This window comes from Cygnus olor, chromosome 1 (genome assembly GCF_009769625.2).
Source record: "Cygnus olor isolate bCygOlo1 chromosome 1, bCygOlo1.pri.v2, whole genome shotgun sequence".
Classification (NCBI taxonomy): domain Eukaryota; kingdom Metazoa; phylum Chordata; class Aves; order Anseriformes; family Anatidae; genus Cygnus; species Cygnus olor.
In genome coordinates this window covers 125,937,129-125,956,711 of record NC_049169.1, presented here as the reverse complement: position 1 = coordinate 125,956,711, position 19,583 = coordinate 125,937,129, and the positions used below count along the sequence as shown (strand labels likewise).

The 19,583-nt window shown below is 39.6% G+C and overlaps 1 protein-coding gene across 2 annotated transcripts in view; it reads right to left on the bottom strand.

Moving 5' to 3' along the window:
• Window positions 1–2,555: 2,555 nt before the first annotated feature.
• Window positions 2,556–19,583, bottom strand: part of SMPX (small muscle protein X-linked) — a 41,391-nt gene continuing 24,363 nt past the window's right edge. For both annotated transcript variants that reach the window (XM_040531985.1, XM_040531994.1), the window contains exon 5: window positions 2,556–2,818. The gene's annotated coding sequence lies outside the window, so the exon portion shown is untranslated. The remainder of the gene's footprint in view (window positions 2,819–19,583) is intronic.

Here is a 19,583-nt window from a genome sequence, read left to right as displayed (position 1 = left end):
ATTTTTCTTCCTTCCTTCCTTCCTTCCTTCCTTCCTTCCTTCCTTCCTTCCTTCCTTCCTTTCTTTCTTTTTCTCTTTCTCTCTCTTTCTTTCTTTCTTTCTTTCTTTCTTTCTTTCTTTCTTTCTTTCTTTCTTTCTTTCTTTCTTTTTCTTTCTTTCTTTCTCTCTTTCTCTCTTTCTCTCTTTATCTCTTTCTCTCTCTCTTTCTCTCTTTCTCTCTTTTCCCTCCCTCCCTTCCTTCCCTCCTTCCTTCCCTCCTTCCTTCCTTCCTTCCTTCCTTCCTTCCTTCCTTCCTTTCTTTTTCCTGACACTTAGTTTCTGACTCTGTGCTTTAATAGAGATTCATTGCAGTGCTAAGACATAACTTGGGGTCTTAGTGTGGGAATCTCACTGATCCCCTGTGCCCCCATAGTTTTCAACTTCAAGACCGTTTAAAATTATATATATATTGAAATTTCATTTAAAATACAAATCAAGCTAAGAAGATTATTATCATTATTATCATTATTGCCATTAAGATGTTTCTATGGTCACCAGTGGTACTACTCCACTTTGGAGTATGTTGAGTATGTTGTATGTAAAGTTGAAATACGGCAAAAGAAGCACACTTCTGTGTCAGGGATAGATATTTTCTTTTACTTACCCATTCAGATGCGATGACTTACACAGGAGTATCTGAATCTTTACAGTCCTGTAGGTTTTATAGGTCATCCTACAAGAGGACAGGCCATCTTCTACAAAAGCAATTATGAAACAGGACTTGTTCACTTCCAGAGTGGAACAGGATCTCCCTTGCTGTGGTCTCTGACCACACGCAATGTGGGTCTAGCCTTTGAACCATGGAGAGGGCAGGGCTAATGGGACATCTCCCACTCATCCTTGTGTAGTGCACTACTAACATACAGAAGAAAGCAATAGGCATCTGCTAAATAAAGGACAATTCAAGGACAATGATAAAAAAAACCTTTTGTATGGGAAAGAAAATTCAGAGTGGATTGAGTCAGTAGGAGTAAACAGTTACTCAGTTTATTTTATTTTATTTAATGGGGCTTCCCCATCGCTCCCAATTCTCCCCATGCCCTGCAATTTCAGTTACGAATGTTCCTAGTTGTGAAAGGAGGGGGAAAACGTGGCTTTACCTTTCTGCAGTTCTCTGAAGTATTTTTAAAGTGAGTAAGGAATAATAAAAGCTGAGTCCCTGACTCATCTCGCCTTCAACATGCTTTTGGCTCAAAGGATTGTGTTTTCTGCTCTTTTTATCACTTCCATATTGGCAGGAACAATGCAGTCCAGTATCAGTGACTGATAGTGAGTGTGTGGGAAAATTGTTCATTTTTGATTGAATAGACATGTTAATCTCATCAGTATGTAAATGAAAGGTGCTCCTGAGGCATTCTGCCTCTTGACACTTTCACTTCAACCTGTCTTTTGGGGATGTTCACCTCCAAGGAATGCATTTAGAGAAATCAGCCATAAGCATGTAAGGATGAAGCAGGATATTAAGCAATGTTGGTAGCACATATTGAAAGTAAAAAATACAAGAATGTCCTTTGAACTAAACTGCAGTGAGTAAGACTCCTTTCTAATTTCCTGTACAAAGCCATACAAGTATATGTAACAACTTAAAATATAAAAATATTGCCAGTCAGTATTTGTATTTTGTCAGGTAGCAGACAAGAATTAAATGGATGTCATTGTTAGCAACATTCAACTTGAAACCTGTTTTCTAACCAGAATAATCTTCTTTATTTTAACTAAATAAACAAGAGCCAGGCAGAGAGTTTCAGAGCACGTAGAATATTTTCGATCAGTGGTAGAAGAATATTATTACAAAACAGCTCTTCTCATCCCTTCACAGTAAACAACACAAGAGAGACCAAGGAGACACAGTGTATTAAATTTCTCTGACAATAAGATCTCATTTCCAAAAATAGAATCTGCATTGAACAATCTTCATTTATGTACAGTTCCATATAAAACAAGTGTCAGGGACTATTCATTATATGTTGGTGTGATCATACATGATTTTCACTTAGCATCAGTATTTCAATGTCCCCCTTTTATTTGTGCTTTTGAAGATAGTGATCCTTGAGCCTGCATTCATGAACATGTTCCTTCAAGGCTGGTTGACCTGTTTATTTGTATAAAGGTTGCAGGTTTTTTGTCAGCCAGTTCACATCGTGTACCTTTATTGTACAATGTAAGGGTGAAGCATAAATATCAGAACATCAGCACATTTTTAAATTCCCAGGAAAAAGAAATACTTCGGCTCTGCCATGAGAGAAGAATTTAACTAAACTCACTAAAAAGACCACCCCTTTTAATATTTTATCTTCCTATTACACAGGATTCATGATTCCCATTCTAAAACCAGGAATACAAAACTAGAAATCAGACATTACATTCCTCACTCATTCTGCATTTTGTGAAATCATTTTTAAACTCTTTTTTTCCATGTTGATTTTTTTTTTTCAAAAGGAAGGAAACCAAATTAATTGGAAATAACATTTTTTCTTAAAAAAAGTGTTTATTCCACCTTTTTTCAAACTTCTAATTACACTATTCCCTCTTCTCAGATTAAAATCATTCCTGAATATATACACATTCAGTATTAGTTACTGCATTCTGTTTTATTTCATCAGTGCTTTTCTATATCAAACAAAATGGACAAGAAGAAAATGTTGACATAAATGTACAAAGAAGATGATTCCTATGGGGTATTGCAGAGTTAGGAAGTTCATAGTCTTCATACACAAATATATAAAACATTTCAGACGATCTCCATTCATTGGAATCTGTTCAGTTTCTCTTGTCAGACCTGTGTGACAAATACAAGACCAGAAATTAATAATTTATCAGGGAACTAACAGATGTTTTGAGAGAATGCAGAGAAGTACCCGTAAGTTGTGAGGGGGCGTATATTCCCAGCACCTGCAATTTTGCTTTCACTGAGTGTACTTGTTTACACCTGAGCTTGGGGAATACAGAGGGGGCGTGAAACAAATCGTTTTGATCCACTAGCTTTTTCCACCCACTCTCCAAATCTCCATCTGATGAAACTTCATGACTCTCTTAAGAGCTCATGATCTCTTTGCAGAGTTATGTTTTGTCCTCAGTACAGGGTATCTGCCACTCCTGCCCCATCCCATTTCCTTGCTGCCCCCAGCTGCCTGGTGGGCCATGGGGGGCTCCTGGGCTCCTCCAGCTCCAGCCCCAGCCCCAGCCCCAGCTCTACATCAACCCTGGGAGGCCCCTGAACTGCTTCTGCAAGTGCAGGCAGCAAATCCTGCAGCACGGCACAGCAGGATTTAGGATTTAGTAGGGACGCATCAGCTGGTTAGAAATCAAAGCAGTATTTACTTTACCAGTGGCACATGTAAATATTTAAGATGCATATAAATATATATATTTTTTTCAACTGCATTGATTATCCTCTTCCCTTGCTTTCTCTGTTCTGTCCATTTGACCCCTGAGTGGTAGCAAGTCTCCTTCTTTGTCTCCTTTCCAAACTGGACAGTCGCAGGATTTTTCAACCTCTTTTCTTATGGAAGTTATCTGTCCCTATACCTATTTTTGTCACATCCTGAATCCTCCCCTCCTTCTGCTTTAATTTCCAGGAGTTGCCAGCACTGAACACAGTATTCTGGATGTGGCAGCACAGTATTTTCTGTCCTGATTTTATATATCCTATCAATGTTCATTTATTTACTTATGTGAAGCAACATAGGGGGGTGTTTAGCTGCTGTCTGGAGAATGAGCAATTTCCATTGACCTGTCTGCAGTGACTCTTCCCTATGTTGCCACAGCTAATTTGAAACCCAGCATAGGGTCTATTCCTGTTCTCTTTGAAGTTAAGAGGTATCAGTGGTTGCTGTTGATATCAGTGGTTCCAGATGGTTCAATACTGAGGAAAAGAGGTTTTGAAAGTAACTTCCAAAAGTTCATGACATTACCTTTCACAGAGTATACGTTTAATTAGATAGGATGTAAACATTTGGGGTGAAAGATTATCTCTAATTTCTTATAAATTTTCTTGAACTCATGAACCTGTATGCTCAGAAAATAAAGAAAAAGTCATAGCGCAGTGAAAAATTACAACCTTCTATATTTGATGACGTGTTGTATAAACTGGAGTTTTGCTGCTCGTGAGCATGCTGGGGGCTGCACACATTTGAACAAATATTGGCGGGACATTCAAAAGGCTGGGACTGCTAAGCTTTGATAAGAAACATTTCACTGGAGAAAAGAGGTGCTCTTCAGAAAAACACTGTATGGCTTATTCGAACTCCTTGAAAGTGTTGGTGACTTTTGAATAAAGAAGTTAAAAGTTAATTAACTGGGCTTGAGAAAAGTGAGGGGGTGTCGATGTCCTAAGGAAGGAGGTCAAAAAACAACACAGTGCCACTGGCACACTCCTGCCATTAGCAATCAAATTTAATCATCTCTTAACCTGACTCAGTAAGGCAATGTGCTAGTCTGCTTCAGCTGAAATTTCCTTCCAATCAGGTAATTTTATGTACTTATTCTTCAGATCTCAAAACCAAAATCAAACCTTAGAGCTGTATTTGATGGCTCCCCGGGATATGCACGCACGTGTAATCCCGTCCTGTATAATTACCGCCTGCCTACACACGTTCTCCTTCCGTTTCAATCCAGTATTCTCTTTCTCTTTCAAACTGTGCTGTGCCTGTTCCTGAATATCACAAGGTGACTGTTTTGCAGTGGTGGGTGGATAAAACATTACTAGCTATGATTAAACACAAGCACTCGAGCCTGGGCTCAGAATAGAGGGTATCTATTAGCACCGGTGTGCACAGCGCAGCAGGCACCCTGAAGCATAATTGGGCACTCGGTGTCACAAGGTTTTCCTGATCCTTCCACCAAAAGAGGCCAATGCCATGCTCTGTCTCTAAATATATTGTGGGCAGGTTCATGGAGTGAGTGACAGCTGTAACTCAGCATTCTCTTTTATGAGGTTATGACATTTGTTACACCTTTCCAGCAGATTCATCGCCTCAGATGACAAGGCTGTGTTTCCTGCAGGTGTTAACCTGTGGGAGACGTGTGCCCTGCACAGGAGAGCACCATGTTCATCTTCCCCTACCTTGCTCTCCAAGTAGTTCAGCCTTTCCTGAGCTTTTAACAGCAACTGTTCTGTGCCATGCACACCAAGGCACCAAACCCCAGCGATTTTGGTTATGAAGAAGATAGAAATGGACATTCCTCAGAGGTGCCCACTGACAGGACAGGATATAACAGGCACAAACTGAAATACAGGGAATTTAATGTGGACAGGAAAATAATTTATTTTTTTTTTTAACTGTAAGGGTGCTCAGGCACTGGAGCAGGTTGCCCTGAGAGGCTGGGTAGTCTTCACCCTTGGAGAAACCCAGCACCTGATGGGACACAGGTTGGAGCAGCCTGCTGGAGCTGCCACAGCTCTGAGCAGGGGCTGCACTGGGTGATCTCCACCCTCAGGTGGTCTGTGAGTCTGGGCAGAGCCTCTGCTGGTCCCAGGAGAACTTGTCCTCTGCTCGCAAGGGTCAGGATGGTTTTGTGATCAAGGTGCAAGGTCCCTGTTTGCCCCTGCTTCTCTGTGGGCCTGCCAGTGCTAACAGACTGAAACAAAAATGTGTTAAGTGCCATATTACTGAGTAGGATTAACAAGCCAAGTAATCTGGCTACTTACTTAAATTACTTTTAGCCTCAGCCTCCATTACATCAAATACTCCCTTTTCCCTCCCCAGTTTTCAATCTTTTTTTTTTTTTTTCTCATGGCTCACAGACATTTGACACCCAGCTCCTGATGAACTCAGTATCATTTAATACTTTTTTGACCTCAAGCCTTAAGGTTCCCAGCTGGCACAATATTCCATCCAGCTGAACAAGAACCTCTCTTCTTCCCCCTCCCATGGCACAGAACTCTCACTAGGCATTGGATCCACCAAAAAGGTCCAATGTCTCTGCCTCAGAGCTCAGGTGCTGAGGAAAATCAAGCCCACTGTTCTCAAATTTTGTATGAAGCACACTGCTGGCAAGCAGTGCTATTTTAACATCTGCTAATAATATTATCTTTCTCTCAGGTGTACTTCCCGCTCTCTGGTTGCTTATAATTGCTACCTGAACTCCCTTGGCAGTCAGTGGACCCTCTATTATCTCCCCGTGATGTTCCAATCCACTCAGACCTCCCTCTGGCCAGCTACAATTCTCTCTCTCCCAGCTCCCAAAGGCATGTTATTTTTAGAGCTCAAACTCCTCCAGAGATCAATGGGAGTCTGCAAACTCAAAAACAGTTTGCTTATGGTACATTAATAATCCTCACAGTTATGTTCCCTGGTTATTCTTTCAGCCGCTGCAGCTTATCTATCAGTGCCTCTCTTGCCACTCCAATCAACCTTATTCTACTGAACAACACTCTGCCATTTAAAGAAAACAGAAAAGTATGTACTTGACAGCAAATGCAAGCTTAAATGTTGTCATGATTAAGGACAGACTTAAGCACATGCTTAGGAGCTTTCTTGAATCATGGAATGAGGCTTTTTTTTCAGCCCTGGAGACTTTCTTCATTCCCATTTTGACAATCTGCAGGGCTCTGACTGCAGTCAATGAGATGCCAGTGCTAGCCTCTGTGGCAAAAAAGGCTGGGTCCCAGCATTTTCCAACCATGGGAAAATGTGTTATTATTTTTATGTAAGAAATCATTTAATTTATGTGTTGTTCAACATAGATGCAGCTTGAAAACAAATTTTTAAATAAAGTAATGAATTTTAAAATCTCATTTTTTTTCCAAAGGCATAGTTTTTCATGTTGCATCTCTTTTTTTTTTTTCCCCCCTGAAAATGTACCCAAACTAGTTAACTCCAAACGAATGAAAGATTTCCTCTAAAAAAAAAAAGCACCAGTAATTCCAAACTGTCAGCATTTTCTGTTCTTCTAAAACTTGTTAGCTAAAAGTAGAAGAAACAAGAAATGAACTCAGATTTTGGCTGTATCTCCATATATGCAATAAAATGACCATGTTCAGCACTAGTATTATATAATTAAAGACTGAACATGAATCACCTGAAGGCTAAGTAAAATGTGTCTTTATCTGAACAGTTTCCAGCCCTATATGTTTAACCCTAAGATTCTGATAATGCAGCTGGTTTTATAAGAAGTTCCCTTACAAAGGAGAAAACAGACATATCCCATTAGCACTTCATAGAAAATCAGTGATTATAGCAAGTGCACAAAGGTTCAGTAAATGCCTCCTACTCAGCAAGCTTCCAAAGTGAACGACCACATGATGTTTACTCCTCACCAGAACCCATTTATAGATCTCTTACTCACCACTATCACAGTCATACATGCAATATTTAAGAAAAGACAGCAAGAAGTCTTCTATTTGGGAGAGGATGGGGGGTTACAGTGGGAGAATGGGGTCTTTTCTTTAGAATATTATTTCACCAAGCAGTGAAATGTGATTTAAAACATATAAACTCTAAAGATTATAATAATCTGAAAGCATTCATTACGTACCCTGGGCTATACATACTGTCAATAAGCATGACTACTTGGAGAAAATTTTGCACAGGAAAAATTTGATAAAAAGGATCAGAAACGTCTCTTCAAAAGTACAAGTGGGAAATGAAGGTAACAACTTCCTATGGAGTTAGGAGGCCCAGGAAAGGCTTTCATTCCCACAACTTTTAAGTGACATCTGGGCATTCCTGGTGAATAAGCACCATGGGAATGAAAAGGGTATTCATTTCAGTAAGGTAAGAAGGGGACAGAGGTCATGAACTTTTATTAGTGTGGAGCAGAGTTAGCCTAGAATTCCCAACACACCAGTCTTTAGAAGGAAAATTTTGTGAAAAGAAGGTAAATCCAGTGACATGCTTTCTCTGATTACTCTAGGGAATTTGGAGTGTGAAATAAAGTTCTTTGACTCCCCAGTTCTATTACTCAGCTGATAAGAGCCTTGTCCTTCCTGAGATAGTAACCTGAAGTGCCAGGGGATCTGCTTTAATTCAACTGCCCTCACTTCCCATCAGTGGGCACCACTTGCAAAGATCATCTTCTCCTGCGCAACTGCTCCAATATTTATATCACGTCTGGGTCGCTGTCTGTATGGACAGCGGAAGAAGCAATAGGAAGTCAAATGTGCTCCAGGTGAACATACTTATACTGTGACGGGGCATCAGAAAGAGGGTTCGGGTTGCAAAGGGGGGGTTCATCCTTTGAATCCCTCTCAGTGGTAGCTGGTTGACTAAATTAAAAAGTCTACTTTAAATTAAAACATGTTTTGCTTTCTTGCGTGCTTTTTGCAAATTATTTCAACACATTTGTTAAGTTTCTATCAGGATAAAAGTAGTGAGTCTCACATATTTGAGCACCTCTCATACATCTCAAATATATTTTCTCTCATATACATCTTTTCTTGACGTGGTCCTGGGCAACTAGCTCTAGCTGGCAGTGCTTGAGCAGGGGGGTCAGACCAGATGACCTTCAGAGGTCCCTTCCAACCCCTGCCATGCTGACACTGTGTGATTCTGTGAAATACTGAAAACATTAAATAGTTTCTCCCTTTTTTCTTCATCTTACGTAAAATGAAATATATTGGGAAGCAGCTAAAAAATAGAGATTCAGGTCACACACATGCACACAGAGTTTCAGTACAAAGAGGGTCAGTTTTATATTTTTTTTGAGACTTATCCAACAAAGAATATTAGACACAAGTGTTGAAATATGAAAGTCTTTTTTTGTTTGTTTGTTTTTGATAATGAGCTTTTCTTATCTTTGTCATTAAAAAAATCCTGAAAGCCATATGTGCTTTCTCACACGTGTTGTTCCTCCAATTAATTTACATCTGACTTCAGACAGTGTAGGATGGGCAGCTAAAGGCAATGTTGACCCTTTGTACTCTCTGTAGTTCAGTATGTGCACAAGGAAGTTGTAGCAGAGTATTGTGTAAGACCATGTCCAGTCAATAACAATGGACCTTTTCATTTAGGCAACAGCAAAAATAATAAATAAATAAAAGCCAAGCAAAAGCATTCCACACATTATATCTCGCTACCTACACTGACACAAAGCTTAGTCAGCAAAGAAACTTGCAAAAGAGAGAAATTCAGTGTGGTGGCTCTGAAGTGACAGCTATTGAATGGAGGTCATTCAGATCAATATGTTATGGCAGCAAATTTATCTCCTGCCAAGTAAGGAACAAATCTCTGACATTTTTGAAAGGTATAAATTGGGCACTTAGCCAACATAACACAATTAAGAAGAATGGCATTGCGCTGACCTAATGGCTGCCATAACAGTTTAAGTGGTAAAAAAGACAGATTAGATAACAGTATGTGTTGGAAGCTCTTTGGAGGATTTTTGGCTCAGTGCAGTTGTATTAAACCGTGCATGTTTTCTAGGCTGTTCTCTTAGTTATTTGGAGATAGCAACTACTTGGGCACAGTGGCTGCGTTATGCAAGTGGTTCACGGAGAGCTAATAAGCATGAACAAGAAACACAAAATCGTGAATATTTTTTATGGTGAGGTTTGTGCATGGACTCCTGGTTGAAATCAGCTGAAGAAGCAGCTAGGCTTCTTTACCTTCTAGATAACAGATATTTTTTAACTTTCTAAAGCAAATGATCAAGTACTGTGAAAGCACAGAATCCTATCAGTTCCGTCAATGACCAATATTTGCGATGAGTTGTCAGTCAATTAATCATGTAACAAAGGTAAAATCTGTGATTTTAGTTGAATACTAAGGAATCTCTCACGCTATCTTAGTCATACAAAGGATGGATTGGTTGTTCTTTGGGAACAGTTCCTATTCAGAAGGAAACAATCCATTATGAATTTTTCAGGTGGAAAATTTGTTCTTTACTAATTCAGCTGCAGGCATCTCATCTCAAGTAGACAACAGTGCAGCTGGCTCACCCAGGGTGTAACATCTTGAAGTTTTCCTCAAGTTACTTTTCTTTTTTTTTTTTTTTTTTTTCCTCAAGCCTTGATCCCTGCAATGGACTGGATTGCCAAACAGAGATGGCAGCTCTTAGAGGCTCCAAGCCAGGACAGCGTCCCACAAACTTGGAAACTGAGGTCCTTCCTCTGTCTAGGGATTTCAGTGCTCTTACTTACATGTAGAGGTTCTGAATCACACAGAAATTCTGGGCTCATCCAGGTTTCTGGTATCTCCAAGTTCCCAGCCCAGCTGAGGATTTGCAGTAAGGAGCTGGGCAACCCTCCAATCCATAGGTGGAGCTGGAGCCCTCAGAGCTCCTTGATTCTGTGTCCAGATTGAGGAGTTTCAGGGCAGCCACCCCACACCTGGAAAGTGCCCAGTTTGCCCTCACCTCCCAAGACATGCCCAAGAACAAAGACTGCTGCAGTTCTTGGGAAATATAAAACTGAAATATTTGTATTTTCTATGATTCTTCACTGAGTTACACTGCTTTTCCTTTCTCTTGATTATTGGAACCAAGATGCAGACAATGCAAATTTCATATGCAGTTTCTAAAAGACCAAGGTGTAGTAACTAGTAGCAGTTTCAAAAGTGGAAAAAAAAAAAAAAAAAAGGACCAGATTTCAGCCTTTCCAGTGAAAAAGAAAGAAATTCTACCCATAACAAATGCCTCTACTTCTTGACTTGTACTAATTCAGAAGGTTTAGTATTTGTATCATGTCACAGACATTATACTCTCTAGATCATGGCAATGTGCTCTGAACTTTTCTATCATTTACTCAGTTGCATCGGTCATTTTTTTTTTTTTTTTTTGGGCAGCTCTTGGCTCAGATCAGAAAGCCACCGAAAGCAATACAACATGGGCTGCTAGTTATCATTTAAATGAAGTAGCACCTTATTGAACACATTTTTTAGCTTAATGATTCACAACAGTAAATTTGCTGCTATAAATATGTTGGTTTTCAGGATGAAAATCAACAGTTTCTTAAAATTGGGAAAGCATATCTTGAGGTTTATCATAGCCGAACAGTTCATAGAAACTGAATTGATAAGGACTGATTATGCATAACATTTCAAAACGGTATTACAAAGAAAACATATGAGGTCTGATACAGTTTTTATTATTGCCATTTCTACCTCTGCTGTGACTTTCTCTGGAACTACCTTTCATATTCTCTCTGCACAGTTTACGTGTCTGAAAAAAAAAAAAAAAAAGTGCTCGTTGCATATGTTTACATCATGTTAAATTCATTTTTTTGCTTCATTTTTTTGCTTCAATTTTATGATTTTCATTAATGTTTACCCTCTGATGTCTTTTAACCTAAAATGTCATCCCTATAAAAAGATTTTCAGACTCAATTTCAATTGCTTTGTGAGTCTATGAGGTCATTTATGATTTTTAATGGGAACCAAATACCGAGTTGTATATACTAAATACTTTGATTAACATTGTTGATGAGAAGCTGCAATAGCTCTTTCTACCTCTGTCAGTGAGAACTGTGCTGCAGTACTCACTACCTTTGAAATTAATACCTTCAGAAGGGAAAAATACAGCTTTTCCTTTGTGGCACTTTACTAAGACCTGTTAGGTTCATGCAGGTGTGCACCTATAATTACTATCCTTTGTAATTATAAATCAATATAGGGGGAAAATTGTTCTCTGAATGCATGTTAAGCTATTTTCATCCACCTATACCACCTCTGCTTTAAAAAAGCATTTGAGTTTTCTATGTAGGATCACTCAAGGGCTTGTTCCCCTTTAAGGTATCATCCTGATTGCACAAGCAAGTATGTCCAAACAGCCTGTTAATGAAGCCACATGACTTAAAGGGCTTAAGTAGTAAAAAATTTATAGCACTAAGATTAGAAAGGAATTTCCAGGACAGTCTAGTTTTATTTTATTTTCATTCCCTGTAATAGCAATTTGGATTCTCAAGACAAAGCCTTACAGAAACAATGAAAGTTCAGGAATTATCGTTGTAGCAAATTTATCATTAAGAAACTAAAGGTCTAAGAACAGAACCTGCAAAATACTTATTACCTCCTTTGAGGTGCTACAAATCCTATTGATTTCTCCAGTGATAGCCAAAACCACTTATCAGCTTTCAGGCACAGGTGAAAAACAGACAGTAGAAAAGCACCTGGGTGGTGGTGCACCATGAAAATAAAAAGAAGTTGCTAGATCCCACTAAGAAATAATAAAATAAAAATTAAAATTAAAAAAAAAATACAGACTCATAATTTTGGTGCCTTCAGATTGAAGATATACACAGAAAGAGCCAGGCTAAGCACTATAAGGAATAAAATAATGATTGGCAAAGTATATAAAAGCAGCAATAAAAATCAACTACTAAAAGAAAAAGTCCAAAAAAGCAGTGCTATTTGAAACAACAGGACATCTTTTTTTTGTGTGCTGAAAATGATGAAGGCTCTGTAAGGAGGCACTCATTGATGCAATATAAAATGCACATACTGAGAGTTAATTACATGACTGGGGTTTCTCAACCAGGATGTGTGTCTGAAAGCAAAGTTTCCAGCTAGGAGAAAATGTATATGGTGGTGCCTACTCTCACCGCACAGACTCCCTACAGTCAGCTCTTGGTCACCCACCACAGAGATAACTGGGGGGAAATTCCTCACAGGTGTCTGCAGGTGAAGTACAGGAGGAGGAGGCAAGAACATAATGACTGATATTGCACTATGTAACCTGGATTAACCATGGGCAAACTATTATAAAGCTAAAAAGCAGAATTCATGGTTTTCAAAAGTGACTAATGATTGGGGGGGCACAGCCTTTGGGGAAGGATGGTCATGAGATAACCCACCACAAGCAATACAGCTCCAAGGAGCCAACCTCTCTCATGTCCCACGCGTGGCAGCGCAAGCTGTGGGACCAAAGTCATTTTGTACTCCTCAGAACCTTGTCACCTGCTCTCAGGGCATCCTCACTCACTTCGGTCATAGCTTCACCCACAATCGCCAATTCCAGCACAACCAAAAGCCCATGCTTCCCATCTATTGATTTTGCCATGGAAAGTGTTGGAAGAACTTATTCTCCTTTTTTTTTTTTTTTCAGGGTGGGCAGGAAGCTGGAAATCTAATAAAACAAAGCTTCTAGTGGAAAGTGCCTGATGTAGTTTAAAAAATATATATATTCTTTAACAGGAAATTGAAAATCCTCAGATGTTCTGTGCTTTTCTTTGAAAATTCAGGCCACCTAGTTTTGCTTTGTTGTTGTTGTTGTTGTTGTTGTTTTGTTTAGAAAAAAGGTTGATTTGCGGGGGCTGAAATTTGGAGAAAGGTGACTATTTTTACTGACATTTTTATGGTTTTATAATGACTGTTCCAATTAAATCCTTTCAGCAGTCTTATCATAGTCAAACAGTGCAATAAAAGTTTTGTAGGGATGGGTTATCAGCCTCAAGAGTATGCTGTTTCATGCCATATGAACTCTAAAATGCATAACTGTGCTGTATAGTTAAATGGTGAACAATGGTTTGAGGCACTTGCCTTAGACTTCTTTTATGCTTGCACTTCATTTGGTCCTAGCTCTCCAATCAAATATTAAAACTTTAAATTATACACAAAACTTTCTCGCTACTCTAAATGCAATGTATCATACAGCAAAATGCTGCTGCTGGAAAGGTTCTCCGATTTTACACCTGAATGCTCATGTCTTTTGTTATTGTCACACTGGCTGCCACTTAGTACCACATATAAGTTGGCGTTTTCTTCAGAGCGCACGCCCAGTGGTAAGCAATACTGCTTGGTATCTGCATGGTTTTCACATGCTGAGAAGGGTTATAAAGTCTACAACTTCCTCGCGAGGGGGAGTGGAGGGGCAGGGGACCTATTCTCTGTAAACACCAGTGATAGGACCCGCGGGAACGGTGTTAAGCTGAGGCAGGGGAAGTTTAGGCTGGACATCAGGAAGAGGTTCTTCACCGAGAGGGTGGTTGCACACTGGAACAGGCTCCCCAGGGAAGTAGTCACTGCACCAACCCTGTCTGAATTTAAGAAGAGATTGGACTGTGCACTTAGTCACATGGTCTAAACTTTTGGGCAGACCTGTGCGGTGCCAGGAGTTGGACTCGATGATCCTTATGGGTCCCTTCCAACTCAGGATATTCTATGATTCTATGATTAGCTGTATTTTTAAATACAAATTTGTAAGCAAGAGGTAATGTATTTTTATTTTGTGGGAGTGGTAGAATCGCAGGGGCAAAGGCTGTGGAAAGTGAAAAATCTGGCACACTGTGGATTGCCATAAAGTCCTCAAGCAGATCCCCTCACTAATGGCATTTCTAAAGTGCCACTGGTCTTTGTTGCCTACTCACATCTGTGGAGTTGGTGGCTTTTTCCTTTTCAAAAAAAAATTGAGAAACTACTTAATAATAAGCACATATTAAAACAGTATTAAGTTGATAAATGACTCACACAAGCATCAGCTAATCAGTTAAGACTGAACACACAGCCTGATAGTGCTGATTTGTATTCAGAAATTAAGATATAGGTACCAAATTTTCTTTCATCTGCACTTCAGGTGTATAGTCAGGTCATTTACTTCAGAGAAATACTGGTATGTACACAAGGTGAATTGGCATTATTGCATTCACACAAAATTTTGCAGATATGAGATGGTCAGAGGAAAATTGTTTTAAGCTGTAGTCTTCAGATAACACTATATAAGGCTGTACAGGATGTTAACTCATCTGCACCAGTGAACACATAAACACGCACCCTTAGCTTCCTGACTTTTCAGTTCCTACCACACTTCAACATTGTCTGAACATTTTTATTTCATTGTTCCTCAGAATTCACATATCCTCCAGGATGCTAGTTCTGCCATTCATTTTTCATCACAGACACTTTCCATCTTTCATGGAACTTTAACGTTTGAGAGGAAAGGTCTAAGCATTAGATGTTAATTCATTAGGCTTTCAAAACCACGTTTGAACCTTTGCATGGCAGACTTTGTCTTTCATTTGTCCCTGAAGAAAATGTGCACTTCATGCTGTTTTTAGAAAGGAATATTTCCAAGCAAACAAAAATGTTTTACAAAACAAAGTCTGATCATGTGTGTCCTGAGAGTAATTGAATTTTAGTGCCATTTGTACATACATAATTTGGGATTAAAGCTGTATGTATTTATATCATGACTGTTCATGAATTTCAAATTCCTGGGCAATGAAACTAGAAGCAACCAGCAACTTGGTGTACTGCAAACACAACCTTTCTTCCTTCAGTGAAGCGAAAGGGGAAAATGGCAAGAGAATTATTAGGTTGGATAATTACAGGAGAAAAAGCAGCGTTTGCTTGATTTGTTGTTTGAGAGTTGGCATAGTCTGAAGCTGTTGAAGTTTATTTAAAATGCAATGAGCTTTTGTACCTTGGAGTATGCCAAGAGTCGAACTGGTCCAATATTCTCTGATGGAACATCTCTCCACTGGGAAAGGTTTATGCTTTGCAAGTGTAACTTTTTATGGAAACATCTTGCTTTCAGCAATTCTCCTGATGCAGCGTGGAACATTGAGCACGACTGGGCTGGGCAGTTTCTTATCGGCCCCCGTGTTGGCTCCCCGGCAGCCTGCCAAGGTGCTGGCGAAACTCTTCAAGGTGGGCTTCCAAGGGCTGACAACTTCTGGCCTGCCAGACTCCCAAACCTTAATTCCTGCTCAGCACTCCTACCGGCCAGAACTTGCTGGAGACAGTTTAGTCTTGCTAATCAGGGGAGAAATAGTCTCTTTTTCAAAATCTCTGTAGTATGATTTAACCCCAGCTGTTCTGTGTTTGTGGTCCTGCTGACGGCAGGGCCCAGCTCTGCAGAATAACATAAAATTGGCATTTCCAAACTGGCCCTGCAGCCCCCGCCTCATCTCTGCTTCTCGCAACGTTGATCTCCAGCTTCATTCAGATGTGTGTTGCAAAACATTTAAACACTGCCTTCAGGATTATTCATTTAGACAGCTCCATGTCCTGAAAAATTACAGTGGATGCCCCATCTCCCCCAGACTGTGAGACTGGCTCATGAGAAGTTAAAACAAGGGGTGGGTGGGGTGGGGCTCTGTTTGTTTAGTTTGCTTCTTGGTGTTTTGGCCACATAGGTTCACTTCTCTCCATTTTCCTCTGCCACTGCAAGGGTCTTTGTAAACATCCCACAATGAATGGGTCAGAAGCCAAGCCCCATTCAGATGCTAAGCAATACTCACGCATGTAATAAAAATAAAAATGAAAAACAAAAACAAAACACCTCTCCAGTCCAAAGTGATTTCCAATACACAATAAGACACAATTGATGAAAGTAACCACTTTGAGACATAGGGAGGGATAAGGAAATGCCAACTCAGTTTTATTGGATATAATAATTAGCAGAATACCAGCTACTTGGCTGTTGACACATAAAACAATGAATATATATATACATATATTTATGAAATAGGCTTCCTGAGCCATATTAGGACAGTATTTTGAAAGTATTTAGCCAGTTAAAGATGCAAAACCCCCACGAGTCAGACAATTAGCATGTTTTTGGGAAGTCCATGAGGTACACCTAGCTGCATCTTAGCTTGAACTGTTTTAGAAGTCTGCCCTCTAGTCGCCTATAAGAGTTACTGGTCACAATGCATTATTTATGTAACCGTTTTAACTGTGATTAACCCCTCACTAACGACTTCATCTTCTCTACCTAAAATAAAATAAAATAAAATAAAATAAAATAAAATAAAAATTAAATTTATTAAATTAAATGATATACTAAAAATAAAAAATACCACCAGCAATACATGGTGTAAAGCACCTAGATTCAGCATTAACCCTTTGTGCAATGTTTTGCACTAGAATCATAACGTAGCACTGGTAAAAGCACAACTTCATTTGCAAACACATGTTTTGAAGAACAGCCTTTATTAATGACATAGCAAGCACAAGCACAGAAACAACTGTCAGAAAAGAGCCTTTTGCATTTTAGCACTTCTGACTGCTGAAGGAGCAGCAGGGCATGCCTCTCATGTACATTATTACTGAGGAGGGGGGGAAATAGCATTAACTTGTACAAATCCCCTTCCTAGAAGGACAGAGAGAGATGGCAAGAAATGCCCAGCTGCCTGTGTCGGTAAGCACAGAAAGGTCTCTGGCAGTTAAAAATCACCATAACAAAACAGCAGCAATAAAAAGGAGCCCTGGAGTCAGCGCAGTGCCCAGCGGGGCTGTCACAGAGCACTCCCGCTGTCCCCTGGCCTGCAGCCTTGGCCTGCCTGCCCAGCCAGGCCGCAGCAACAGATAGGGCTACAATGGGGTTGTTTCTGCTGGTGGATTGCTTTGTTTCAGAGGCAGACATCAGGGTAGCAAGCACTCTGCCAAGATCTGGGTTTATTTTAAAGGGATTTCACCAGCACTCAGACAGTTGAAACATGGCAAGGCACAACACACTGCACCATGCTGCTCACCAGCTAAAAGAGAACATGTGCCCAGCAATGGCAGGGCCAGACCTGTTGGGTGAAGCTCTTCCAGTGGCCCTTCCTGAGGTGCCAGGGCAGAGTGGCTTTCCTCAACTGGGAGGGTGATGTGGAGCCATGTGGCTCGCCCTGTCAGCGGTTCTGTGCTGTGGGGCTGAGGATGGGTAATGCAGGGGTGTCAGGGCTGGGGCAAGGCAAGCGCCACCACTCATGAAGTAATACCCATCACTGAGCTCTCTCAGCTTGATTTTGCTGCTGTTAATGCAAGAGCAGCAAGTTGTTTGATCTTGGAGACACCGAGAAGGGGCTTCTCTCCAAGAAAGGAAATAGAAATCTCAGCCTTCTCTATCTCTGAGCAGCAATATCCAATTTATTCATCATGAATTCTGCCTCTTCTGCCACCTTACCCAGGCTGTAATGCAGATAGCCCACATTTGACTATCTGTGCTACTTATAGTTACTAAAAATGCTGCTTTCTCCTGGTCATATGGCTTCTTCTCAACAGAATTCATAATGTGTCAGTGTCATTCTATATAAATATAGTGCACATCTGATATGTCTACAGATAATATCACAGCACGACTGAACTATGATTAATCATGGTACTATTCATCCACCTGTTTTACTTCAATATAATTCTAGCATGTGCAATAAAAAGGCGGCTGAGACAATGGTCCTATCCCTGCAAATATAGTTACAGAAGAAATGGAAGTTGGGTATGGTATTATCAAATATCAAATCAGGACTGGGAGGTTTCTGTGCACTTTGCATATACTATTTTTTTTTTAAATGCTTAGCACTTAGTATGAAGCAAAACACAATTAAAAAGTAGAGCAAACAGAAGGAAAAGGATGTGTGATAAGAAAGTGATTGCTAGCTGCCAAAAAACAGCAAACAGTCTCTCTAACCCACATTCTCTGCACCTTCTTCTGAGTATGTAACACTCTTGTTCTGAATTTTGTGGCCCCCTTGCCGTAGTGAAGAGAAAGGTCTGAACAGGTTTGTGAACTTTAACAGCCATCTTAGACATAACTCACAGGACTTCTTCAGAGATGGATAAGCATGAAGGCATGACATCACACTCATGATGCTAATTTAATTTGACATATAACTGACTGTATTACAAAACTGTGTATTCTGACACCTGGTCTATGCAGTATATGCTTAATTTCTTGCATTATCTTGTTTCTTTAAAGCTACTGCAGGTCATGTGGTAATTATTTCTTCTTTGGAAAGCTTATAGTTAATATTTTATACATACAGATACACTACATATGAAGCTCTTTCATGTCAGTAAACTATATATATGCATGTTGTGTTTATAGTTTTTCATCATTTATTACAGCTTCCAATATTACATGTTTTCTTGAAAATATTACATTTTGGAAAATTGGAAATATTTGAAATATTACATGTAGGAAATTGGAAATGCTGGAAATTGGAAATATTGGAAATATTACGTTTTCTTTTGTTTTCTACTCCAAAACATAAATGAAGGCATTGCAGCATGTTTTCTGTACAAGACTGTATTGTCAATATGCTTCTTGATTTTGCAGTCTATGACAGGCAAGCATTTAGAAATGAGGTATTAGGATTGATTGGAAGATATATAGTAAAACTAAACTTTTCTATGACATCCTGTTTCACAACACAAAATTAGTTTTTGACTAAACAAACTGAAAAAAAAAATAATATATGTTTTCCACAGGAAAATAAAAGGAAAAGATGAGAGGAATGAGCTGCTATTAAAAACAGGCTTCTAAGACCGATTAACTTCTGATTTTGAATTTTTACCAATATGATCCACAGTTTCTGTGGAAAAGATTTATTTTTCTCAATTAGCTCTACAGACAGGCTTTTCTCAGGATTTACATAAAACAGTTCCTTTTGGAGCATTCATGCAGCTGTATCAGTATGTGTCCTGGATCGGATTGCAGAAAGACACAGAGGCGCATTCACTCTTAACAATGAACAATATGCAATTCGCACATACAAATTTGGAGTGGGATTTTGAGAAGTACACACTTCAGTGATTTCAGAGCATAGCTCCCACTGAGTGGCAATGGGATTGTGCTCTTCAATAATGGGAGCCAGAACCCTAGTGATTTAGCTGCCTGTGGTGCAACAGGGACCTAGGTGCTTACCTTCATTACTGTGGTCTAACTATACCATAATCTCAAAATGT